The sequence below is a fragment of the Corythoichthys intestinalis genome, chromosome 11, assembly GCF_030265065.1.
Source record: "Corythoichthys intestinalis isolate RoL2023-P3 chromosome 11, ASM3026506v1, whole genome shotgun sequence".
Lineage (NCBI taxonomy): Eukaryota > Metazoa > Chordata > Actinopteri > Syngnathiformes > Syngnathidae > Corythoichthys > Corythoichthys intestinalis.
In genome coordinates this window covers 22,702,970-22,715,434 of record NC_080405.1, presented here as the reverse complement: position 1 = coordinate 22,715,434, position 12,465 = coordinate 22,702,970, and the positions used below count along the sequence as shown (strand labels likewise).

The window sequence follows — 12,465 nt, the reverse complement described above, 5'->3', positions numbered from 1 at the left end:
AAAATCTCACAATACATGCCCCCATTCATCCTTTCCTTTACACGAATCAGGTGTCCTGGTCCCTTTGCAGAAAAAATGTGGTAAAGCATGACGTTTCCACCCCCATGCTTCACAGTAGGTATGGATACAATTCAGCATTCTTTCACCTTCAAACACGAGAAGATGTGTTTCTACCAAAAAGTTCAATTTTTGTTTCATCTGACTATATGACCTTCTCCCAGTCCTCTTATGGCTCATCCAAATGCTCTCTAGCAATTTTCAGATGGGCCTGGACGTGTACTGGCTTAAGCAGGGGGACACATCTGGCACTACAGGATTTGAGTTCCTGTTGGCGGAGTGGGGTATTGATAGTAGCCTTTATGACTTTGGTCCCAGTTCTCCCCAGGTCATTCGCGAGCTTCCCCCGAGTGATTCTGTGATTTTTGATCACTGTTCTTGGGATAATTTTGACCCCACAGGGTGACATCTTGCGGGGAGCGCCAGATCAAGGCAAATGATCAGTGGTCTTGCATGTTTTCCATTTTCTAATAATTGCTCCCACAGTTGATTTCTTCACACCAAATTGCTTACCTATTGCAGATTAAGTATTCCCAGCAAGATTCAGGTCTAGAATTTTGTTTATGTTAAGTCCTTTGACAGTTCTTTGGTCTTGGCCATAGTGGAGTTTGGAGTGTGACTGTTTGAGGTTGTGGACAGTTGTCTTTTGTACTGAGAATGAGTTCAAACACGTGCCATTAATAGAGGTAACGAGTGAAGCACAGAGGAGCCTCTTAAAGAAGTTAAAGCTCTGTAAGAGCCAGAAACCTTGCTTGTCTGTAAGTGACTAAATACTTCTTTTCCACCATAATTTACAAATAAATTCTTTAAAAATCAGACAAAGTGATTTTCTGGATTTTTTTTTTCATTCTGTCTCTCATCGTTGAGGTACACCTATGAAGAAAATTACAGGCCTCTGTCATCTTTTTAAGTGGGAGAACTGGCACAATTGGTGCCTGGCTAAATACTTTTTTGCCCCACTGTATTTAAGTATATCTTTTCATGGGACAACACCAGAAAGCCCGCAAACAGCTTGCTGAAGACATGTCAACAAAGCACATGGATCACTGGAACCATGTCCTATGGTCTGATGAGACGGGCGGGCTTTCTTGTGTACTGTCTTCAGAAGAGGCGGGGGGGGGGGGTCACCTGGGGTGACAGTCATGCACACCAATTTGATGTAGAGTGCGGCGTATGGTCTGAGCACTAACAGGCTGACACCCCCCCCCCCACCTCTTCAATCTCTGCAGCAATGCTGACAGCACTCCTGTAACGAGTCACATGACATTTTGGAGGGAGAATGACAAGCAGTACTCAATTTGGACATTTAGGGATGTACGTAGTTTCTATGGGGTGTAGTCACTTTTGTTGCCAGGGGTTTATAATATTAATGGCTATATTTTGATTTATTTTGAGGGGAAAATAAATTAACTCTATTAAATAAGCTGCACACAGACTACTTTTCATTGTGTCAAAGTGTCATTTTGTCAGTGTTGTCCCATGAAAAGATATACTTAAATATCTGCAGAAATGCGAGGGGTGTGCTCACTTTTGTGATAGACTGTACCTCGTAGGGTCTCAATGATCCAAAAAGTGAGGAATCAGCTAAGAGAGGAGGAGCTGGTCAATGATGTAAAAGGAGCTGGGGCCACCATTTCCAAGGTTACAGTTGCTAATACACTAAGAAGTCATGGTTAAAAATCATTGACGGAACGGAAGGTTCCCCTGCTAAAATCAGCACGTATCCTGGCACATTTTAAGTTTGACAGTGACTATTTGACTGATCCAGAGGCATCATGGAAGAAAGTCATGTGGTCATATGAGATTATAATGGAACTTTTTGGTCTTAATGACACTCATATGTGTTTGGAGGAAGAACAATGATGACTACCATCCCAAGAACACCATCCCTACTTTGAAGCATGGGGGTGGTCGCATCATGCTTTGGGGGTGTTTTTCTGCACATGGGGCTGGACGACTGCACTGTATTAGGGAGATGATGACCAGGGCCATATATTGTGAGATTTTGGGGAATAACCTCCTTCCCTCAGTTAGAGCATTGAAAATGGGTCATGACTGGGTCTTCCAACATGACAATAGCCTGAAGCAGACAGCCAGAATTAGCAAGGAGTGGCTTCTTAAAAAGCATATCAAGGTACTGGAGGGCCCTAGCCAGTCTCCAGACCCAAACCCAATAGAAACTCTGTGTTTCGGCAGTCTGTGCAAACCTGGTGAAAAGTTACAGGAAACGTTTGACCTCTGTAATTGTAATCAAAGGCTACTGTACCAAATATTAACATTGATTTTCTCAGTTGTTCAATTACTTATTTGCAACAGTATAATACAAATAAAGTCTTAAAAAATCATACGCTGTTATTTCGGGATTTTTCTTTTTTACTCTGTCTCTCACAGGGGACAAGCACTTCCCATGAAAATTTCAAACCAGCCCATCATTTCTAAGTGGTAGAACGTGCAAAATCGCAAGGTATTAAAATACTTATTTTCCTCACTGTAAGTATGTAAGGAAAGCACTTTTAAATTCTTTGATAGACAATAAGTCAATTTATAGATCGTAAAGGTGGAGGAATGAGTGCTGTCCATTTTGTACATTGGTGGAGGTATGCACCTGAAAATTGCTTGCAATCCACCATTAATCACAAAAAGAAGAATTTTTACGTGCATATGCAGTACGGCTACTATATTGGCAAAATGATACTGAATTTCCATATACCAGGCAGGAGGTCTAGAGGACGACCAAACAGGAGGTTTATGGATGTAGTTAATGAGGATATGAAGATAGTTGGTGTGAGAGCAGAGAACGCAGAGCACAGGGTTAGATGGAGACAACTGCTTCGCAGTGGCGAACCCTATATGGGAACACCGAAAGGAAAAGAAGATGTATTAAAGTTCATGCGAATCTCATGAAAAATGAATGAGAATGTTTCGAAGCTGAGGAAGCCATAGGAAATTAATGGGACTTTTTTGTCACCTCCAAAACATAAAAATACATGCAAAGCTGTCATCAACGAGAGTCATAATTCTTACTTTACCTCACCTCCTTTTCGGCAGGTGTGTGTGCGCAAGAAGCTTGAACCATGTTGTCGCAGTGTTTGAAGAACTTCAACGTACGAAAATGTCTGACCTTCATCACTGGCATGGTGGAGTGTCTGTTCTTTGCAGGAATTATATTTGGGTGGGCCTCACTTGGGTTCCTCTTTAAGTTGAAGGGGTTCTTTGGCTCTTTCTGTGTCAACACCACCAATAGCAATGGTTCGCAGGTCCAAGGTCAGTTTGTTCTTCTTCCCTCTAATTATGAACTAAAAACTCATGGGCTCACCTAAGGGGGGTATAGCAGTTTTTTTTGTCAATAGTCAACAGGAATGCACTTACCTTGAAAAAGACCAGGATTCATTTTCTAAATGAAAATATACAATAGCTTGATTGTGTATGTACGGTTTATATTGTATACGAAGTATGTGGAGCGATAGATAAATTACTATCTACAGTATATGAAGGAAATGGGGTGAGTTGTGCCAGGTGGGAAGCAGTGGCAGTGTCACTCGTTTTATTGAGAAAACCATAGACAATGGCCTTGTGATTACAATTTTTTTTAAGGAAAGGTAATTTCACGCGCAGACATAGAGCTTGAAAGACATTGATAGGTAGATTTAGACATTCAAGTTTTTTTAAAAAATTGTTTTGTTTTTTTGCCTCCTCAAAGTAAGATTTGTATGATCAAGGATAATGACTAATAAAATAATGGAAATGAAATTGGAAATGGAAAGCTTTAATGGTCATTGACATACAGTATATGTACAGATGACAACGAAATTGTGTTTGATGGAAAGCATCAGGCTGCTGCAAATCGTTTCGCTCCGCCAACTTCAGAAAGTACAGAGCAGTTAAGTTACATATACACAAAATATATCATACAACATAGCAGGGATATGACACGACGCACAGGTCACGTGCAGGAATTTTTTGTCACGACAAAAAAGGAAAACTGGGGGGGTGCAGAGATTGGAGAAAGAAGGAGACGGAAGCGGACTGGAGGGGGGGAGGGATGTGTGTGTGTGTGAGTGTGTGTGTGCGCAAGTATATCAGTATTTGTTGACAAAATAAAAGTCGCAGGACCCTGCGACCAGCCTTGGGAAGAGAATCAAGGGCAACAGATATGGCCATCTGCTGGCTCTTCTAGGAGAAGGGAGGGGGGTAAGGGGGAAAGGGAAAGGAAAGTTATAATCAATTAAGCCGAATCAAAAATTTAATACGTCCATATACAGTTGGTCATCAGTCAAAATCGCGCTCATCAAGGTTAAGGCGAGACCCTAGTTCCCTCAAGTCATTGCCAACAGTCGCGGTCTGCCTCAACAGTTCTGCCATTTGGCGCCAGATGACGTCGACCTTTCTCCATCCTTCCTCGGACTGCACCGTGTTCTCACGGAATAAGTTCACAATCCGAGCTTCCACCCGGTCCTCCAAAGCCTTGAATTGCACCGTTTGATTCGTGGACAATTTGTCAATGACCTTGAAAGCTGCCATCTTGGAAACTTTCCGGTACAGCACGACACCTCCAAAGCCAAGCAGAAGAAACCCCACAACCGTCACGCCAAACAGCCAAATATCCTCGATGTCTTCCACGGATAGGACAGCGAGACAGGCGGGCTTCCAGTGGTCCCATCAGTTCCTCACGTACCCCGCCGCAAAGGTCCCTTCCGGGCAGGACGGCTCTCCTGGGCACTGAGGGACCAACTAATCACATCCAAATTTTCGAGTGAGAGACCGGCGACAGTTGGTCCACAGAGGAAAAAAGATACACAAAAAGCAGACTGACTAGACTGACAGAGATAGCAGATAGCAGAAAAAGCAGGAGCAGGGATGAAACACCTCCGCCTCCGTCGAAGGCAGGAAAAAGAATTGTCAGCACTAATTAATTAGCACGTTAAGGCGATAAAAATGTGTTAACTTGCCCAGCTTTAGTACTCATAAATTGAATTTGTCTTCTCCCTCTATGAGTCATCACATTATCGTGGGAGAAGTGTTTGTGTGTCCCAATGATCCTAGAATGCTATGTTGTCTGGGGCTTTATGCCCTGTCAGGGTGACCCATGGCAAACAAGTCCTCAAAAGAAGAAGCAAAACCCATGGGAAAACCCATTGGCAGTGTATCAAATACTTGTTCTCCCCACTGTGTGTGTGTGTGTATATATATATATATATATATATACAGTATATATATATATAAATATACATATATATATGTATATATATACACACAGTGTATCACAAAAGTGAGTACACCCCTCGCATGTCTGCAGATATTTAAGTACGTCTTTTCATGGAACAAGACAACACTGAAAAAATGACACTTTGACACAATGAAAAGTAGTCTGTGTGCAGCTTATATAGTTGAGTTAATTTATTTTCCCCTCAAAATAACTCAAAATATAGCCTTTAATATCCAAACCCCTGGCAACAAAAGTGAGTACACCCCTCAGAAACTACATCCCTAAATGTCTAAATTGAGTACTACTTGTCATTTTCCCTCCAAAATGTCATGTGACTCCTTAGTGTTACTAGGTCCAGGTGTGCATAGGGAGCAGGTGTGTTCAAATTTGTAGTGCAACTCTCACACTCTCTCATACTGGTCACTGAAAGTTCCAACATGGCACCACATGGCAAAGAACTCTCTTAGGATCTTAAAAGATGACTACATGAAGATGGCCAAGGCTAAAAAAAGATTGCCAACACCCTGAAACTGAGCTGCAGCACAGTGGCTAAGATCATTCAGCGTTTTAAAAGAGCAGGGTCCACTCAGAACAGGCCTTGGGTTGGTCGTGCTGAGCGTCACGTCTAAATGCTTTCTTTGAAAGATCGTCGCAGGAGTGCTTCCAGCATTGCTGCAGAGATTGAAGAGGTGGGGGGTCAGCCTGTTAGTGCTCAGAGCATACGCTGCACTCTACATCAAATTGGTGTGCATGGCTGTCACCCCAAGAGGAAACCTCTTATGAAGACCGTACACAAGAAAGCCCGCAAACAGTTTGCTGAAGACATGTCAACAAAGCACAAGGATTACTGGAACCGTGTCCTATGGTCTGATGAGATGAAAGATTAATTTGGTTCCGATGGTCTCAAGCATGTGTGGCGGCAACCAGGTGAGGAGTACAAATATAAGTGTGTCATGCCTACAGTCAAGCATGGTGGTGGGAATGTCATGGTCTGGGGCTGCATGAGTGCTGCAGGTGTTGGAGAGTTACATTCCATTGAGGGAAACATGAACTCCAACATTTACTGTGAAATACTGTAGCAGAGCATGATCCTCTCCCTCCAGAAAGTGGGTCGCAGGGCAGTGTTCCAGCATGGCAATGACCCCAAACACACCTCCAAGATTACCACTGCTTTAATGAAGAGGCTAAGGGTAAAGGTGATGGACTGGCCAAGCATGTCTCCAGACTTGAACCCAATAGAACATCTTTGGGGGATCCTCAAGCGGAAGGTGGAGGTGCGCAAAGTTTGAAATATCCGGCAGCTCCACAACGTCGTCATGGAGGAGTAGAAGGGCATTCCAGTGGCAACCATTGAAGCTCTGGTCAACTCCATGCCCAGGAGAGTAAAGGCAGTTCTGGATAATAGTGGTGGCCACACAAAATATTGACAGTTGGCATGTTGTATGTTAATATTGAATACTAAGGGGTGTACTCACTTTTGTTGCCAGGGGTTTGGATATTAATTGCTATATTTTGAGTTATTTTGAGGGGAAAAGAAATTAACTCTATTATATAAGCTGCACTAGTTTTCGTTGTGTCAAAATGTCATTTTGTCAGTGTTGTCCCATGTAGATATATTTAAATACCTGCAGAAATGCGAGGGGTGTACACACTTTTGTGATACACTGTATCTATCTATCTATCTATCTATATATATATATATATATACATATATATATACATATATATATATATATATATATATATATATATATATATATATATATATATATATACTGTATATATACGTAAATATTAATATATTGAGCTCCAATTTGGCACTAAAACTGGTGGGTTTTTTTGTTTTTCCTTTTTCTTTCCTTTTTTAAAATTATTTCTGTCTACAATTGCATCATGATCTAGATTAGATGAATTTACTACTCATGATTTGTGTTTTGTTGCACCAGAGTTCTTCACACTGGGGGACTCCTGATGTTGGCCTTCGCAACTCCAAGTAAATGTCTATATCTTTCTGTTACCTGTACGGTCACAAAATATTGTAGTGTCTGAGGCTTATAATTAACTTAAAAGGCATGGCAGGCAAAAGGTTTGAAAAATGATCACATGCCTGCTACCAATTGTACTTGCTTGTGTGGGGTATATTGAACCAGATTTACAGCATCGGGGAAAAAAAGGAACTTACAATATTTGCCGTGCAAGGTACCTCATAATGTTGCTAATGCGGTTTGACATACTACGCAAGTGACTTTAAAATGACAGGGGGGAAAAGTGACAGAAAAGCTTAATAATTAAATTAGTCCTCCGAAGGGCTCCTTTCTCAGATGCCACTAAATACAGTGGTACCTCTACTTAATAACGTCTATACATACAGAATTTTCAGGTTAAGACATGCTTCAACGGGAAAAAGTTGCCTCTCGTTACAAAAGAAATTTCAGGATAAGAAAGGCAAAAATGGCTGGTACTCGCAGCTCCCAGAGTTTACTGAACGTAACATACTTATAGCTTCTCTGCCATTGGCTATTGTTTAGCATCTTCCAGCTGGTTAAAATGGACTTCCACTGAATTGTGGGGGTCTGGGAACAGATTACATCGAGAATGTGTCTCTACGTACAGAATTTTCAAGTTAAGAAACTACCTTCAGAACCAATTACTTGTATAAGAAGAGGTACCACTGTAATTCATAAAATAGATTTGAGTTCCCAACTAGACACTGGAAATTCTTGCAGTCTGCTACCATGTTGTGCATAATTATTTTTTCCCCTGTGCTTATATCACTCAAATATGTACCTATTTAATATAGGTTTGAGTAAAATTGTTATAATATTATAACAATTAATAAAGTTCACTTTTCACATACAAAAAAAAAAAATTAAAGGGTGACAGTTATCAGGCCGGCCAGCTCTACCAATGAGGTGTCACTTTTTTTTTTTTTTCACAGAGTTGGTAACCCTAGTATTCGTACAGTACTAGCATAGCATTAGAAAGCTAGTCACAATTATTCCTTCTGGTTATGACATCACAACGAGAATGACTGATTGCCGACTTTTGGATAAAAATGTGTGCGTTCATTGATGAATTACTTTGGATGGAATAACTATGAACTGGGGGAAAAAAACGCAAGATTTAAGTGTCAGGTGAAAAATTACATAAATTCAGTCCTCTTGATTTTTGTTATCTGTACTGTATGTCATAGCACCTTTAATGGAAACACCAATGACAATGACACAGTTTGCTCTTTTTGTGTTTTTGCATTTTTACCTGGTTCCAAGCAGGGTTTTTCAAAGTTTGCACATACAGTGGGGCAAATAAGTATTTAGTCAACCACCAATTGTGCAAGTTCTCCTACTTGAAAAGATTGGAGAGGCCTGTAATTGTCAACATGGGTAAACCTCAACCATGAGAGACAGAATGTGGGGGAAAAAAACGGAAAATCACGTTGTTAAAATTTTAAAGAATTTATTTCCAAATCAGAGTGCAAAATAAGTATTTGGTCACCTACAAACAAGCAACATATCTGGCTGTCAAAGAGGTCTAACTTCTTCTAACGAGGTCTAAGGAGGCTCCACTCGTTACCTGTATTATTGGCACCTGTTTTAACTCATTATTGGTATAAAAGACACCTGTCCACAAACTCAGTCAGTCACACGCCAAACTCCACTATGGCCAAGACCATAGAGCTGTCGAAGGACACCAGAGACAAAATTGTAGACCTGCACCAGGCTGGGAAGACTGAATCTGCAATAGGTAAAACGCTTGGTGCAAAAAAATCAACTGTGGGAGCAATTATTAGAAAATGGAAGACATACAGGTTCACTGATAATCTCCCTCAATCTGGGTGGCTCCATGCAAGATCCCACCCCATGGCGTCAAAATGATAAGAACGGTGAGCAAAAATCTCAGAGTCACACGGGGGGACCTAGTGAATGACCTACAGAGAGCTGGGACCACAGTAACAAAGGCTACTATCAGTAACACAATGCGCCGCCAGGGACTCAAATCCTGCACTGCCAGACATGTCCCTCTGCTGAAGCCAGTACACATTCAGGCCCGTCTGCGGTTCGCTAGAGAGCATTTGGATGGTCCAGAAGAGGACTGGGAGAATGTGTTATGGTCAGATGAAACCAAAATAGAACTTTTTGGGCCATGTATCGAGAGATTTTGAGTGAAAATCTCCTTCCAACAGCAAGGGCATTGAAGATGAGACGTGGCTGGGTCTTTCAGCATGACAATATCCCAAATACACAGCCAGGGCAACCAAGGAGATGCTTCGTAAGAAGCTTTTCAAGGTCCTGGAGTGGTCTAGCCAGTCTCCAGATCTCAACCCCATAGAACATCTGTGGAGGGAGTTGAAAGTCAGTGTTGCCCAACGACAACCCCAAAATATCACTGCTCTAGAGGAGATCTGCATAGGGGACTGGGCCAAAATACCAGCAACAGTGTGTGAAAAGCTTGTTAAGAGGTACAGAAAACGTTTGGCCTCCGTTATTGCCAACAAAGTATTGATATGAACTTTTGGTATTGACCAAATACTTATTTTCTACCATAATTCGCAAATAAATTCTTTAAAAATCAAACAATGTGATTTTCTGTTGTTTTTTTTCCCACATTCTGTCCCTAATGGTTGAGGTTTACCCATGTTGACAATTACAGGCCTCTCTAATATTTTCAAGTGGGAAAACTTGCACAGACGCATTGATAGCCAATCATACCCTTTCAATCAGTCAGCAGATCAAATTCTGCCAGTCAGATTTACCCTCTATTAAGACTAATGCGATCAGTGTCAGATTGTTAAACACGTGACAACTTGAGCATTTCAGACATACTCTCAGGCATGAAAATCTCTCACCTTTTGGCCAAATTTGCCATTTTGAAGTCAAAAAGGGTGACCTACATGAATTGTGTAGATCCGGGGAGAAAATATTTAAGGGGGGGTGGGGGGGTGGGGGTGAGTGAGATTTTTATTAATGTCTGACGAAAGTGGCACAAAGCCAAAAAAAGCTCACCAGAGTGCCCAAAACATTGACTTCTTTCAACGAAGCAAAGGAGGATACACTGTTGTGTCCTGTCTCTTCAATGCCAAGCTTGGCTGCACTTCGGCCGTGAATGAGCACCTAAAGCGCCGTCACCCAGTTGTAATTTTGGAAGACGACAGGAGACAAGCTGACAGATTGTAAGCCCATCTAACTAACTAACGACATGTTTTATTGAAGTTGCTAAGCCGGTCACGATATATGCAATGATATGCAATGAATCAATTTCTCGCACGGTAAATAAAAACGAGGGCGGTAATTTTACTCGTCACGTTTGTGCGTGCGTACATTTGTGCGTGCGTGTACACGTGCGTGTTGATTGCATATGAGACTCAAGTTCATTTCACAGATGTTTATTGGTCACTAACACGTGGTAGAATTAAAGTTCAGACATACAAAATAAGGAAACGCATCTTATATTAAACACTGTAAATGTTAGCATTGCTGCATTGAGGCTAATGAGGAAAAAAGACAACCTACTTTAGCCTGCTATAAAACACGGGCAGTCTTCTCCAAAACGCAAACTTGCGGTTAAAAGGTGACACTTCAAACATGAAAAATCGCTTCTCAACAGAATTTGCAAACAAAAAAATGAAGAAAAAATGATTACTGACACCCCATGCAATAAAAAAAAGAGCTTTTTTTTGCAGCGTGTAAAGCTTCCTGTTAGCGGTTTAGCGAACGTACCTCCAGTGAACATTTCAAAATAAAAGCACCTCATATTCGTCATATAATAACGATTTCTGGGGTTAATCCCACATACTTCACATACTACTACGATTATAATATAGTCGTATACTATAATATTAATGCTAGATATTTTTGAAGAATTGTTTTTAATCATGTTGGAAAGACAAAAGTCAGTGTTCTGAATCTGTTTACATTCCATTCTTTTGCACTACTTAATGCTATCAGCATTTGACCGCATTGTTTATTTGCAATTTATTGTTATTATTTACGTGTTTATTTGTACTTAACAAATAAATAAAGAATTTAAGTGTTTCAAAATGTTTTTGTGAATTAATTAGCGTCACCAAAAATGTCATTGCTAAATTTGTAAAAAAAAAAAAAAAAAAAAAAAAAAAAGTATACAAGAATTTACGTTTTCAAATCATCATTGCAGTAACATTCAGCTTTGGTTGTATGAAAATGATTATAAATGAATATTCCTTGGGAATCTCAATGTCCCCTAAGCAGTAAAATCTTTTTAGAAGAGAGCTACTCATGTTCTACTTGGGGCACCCTGATGCTGACCCCTAGACTATTCATTGTATAGATCTGACATGTCCAAAGTCCGGCCCGGGGGCCAAATGCGGCCCGTGGTCAAATTTCATCCGGCCCCCCAGCCTCTGTCCTAAAATCAATAACGTCTGGCCCACACACAGACTTAATAAATTGGTCAGCAGTACTGCTACCAGCATTTAAAGTAGCTTACACACTAAATGCTGCTCCTCATTTACCCACTAAATGGCAGCAGCACTCTAAGCAATATTACCCCGTGTGACCCTTTACTCCCAATTTTCTGAAAATGTCGACAATCAACAAAAAAAAGTTGACTGCGACGGCTGACACTTCAAGGACAGGTGGAAATTGGACTATTTCTTCACTAAAATACGCGACAACTGTGTCCGCCTCATTTGCAAAGAGACAGTCACTGTTTTTAAAGAGTTCAGTGTGAGGCGATATTACCGAACAAGACACGTTGACATGTACGACAAGATTACAGGGAAGATACGCAGCGAGAACTTGAAGCTAGTTTAATTTCACAGTAGTATTTCGCAAGAGCCCGAGAGTCGAAAGAGAACGCCACAAAGGCTAGTTGCGAGATTGTTGAAATTATTAATTTAAAAAAAATAATAAAGCAAATGTGACGCACAGAATGGCTTGCTAAAATTTGCTTAAATATATTGTTCTACGTAAAGGATGTCAGCCAAGGTCGGCCCCCCACATTTTTACCACACCAAATCTGGCCCCCTCTACAAAAAGTATGGACACCCCTGGTATAGATTGTCAAGATAGATTTTTTTTTTCTTGTAGGTGAAGATTCACCTTGTCCATATTCCTTATCTTTCTCCATCAGCTCTGTCAATGCTGCTTTACCCTGCACTCTCGTCTATAGCTGTGGGTGGCATGATGCTGTTCCTCACCAACATGCAGGTAGGTAGTCGCCGA

General features: G+C 41.0%; 1 pseudogene; it reads left to right on the top strand.

Annotated features, from left to right (window-relative positions):
- Window positions 1-3,178: 3,178 nt before the first annotated feature.
- The window catches only part of LOC130923723 (equilibrative nucleobase transporter 1-like), a 34,351-nt pseudogene continuing 25,064 nt past the window's right edge, over window positions 3,179-12,465 (top strand).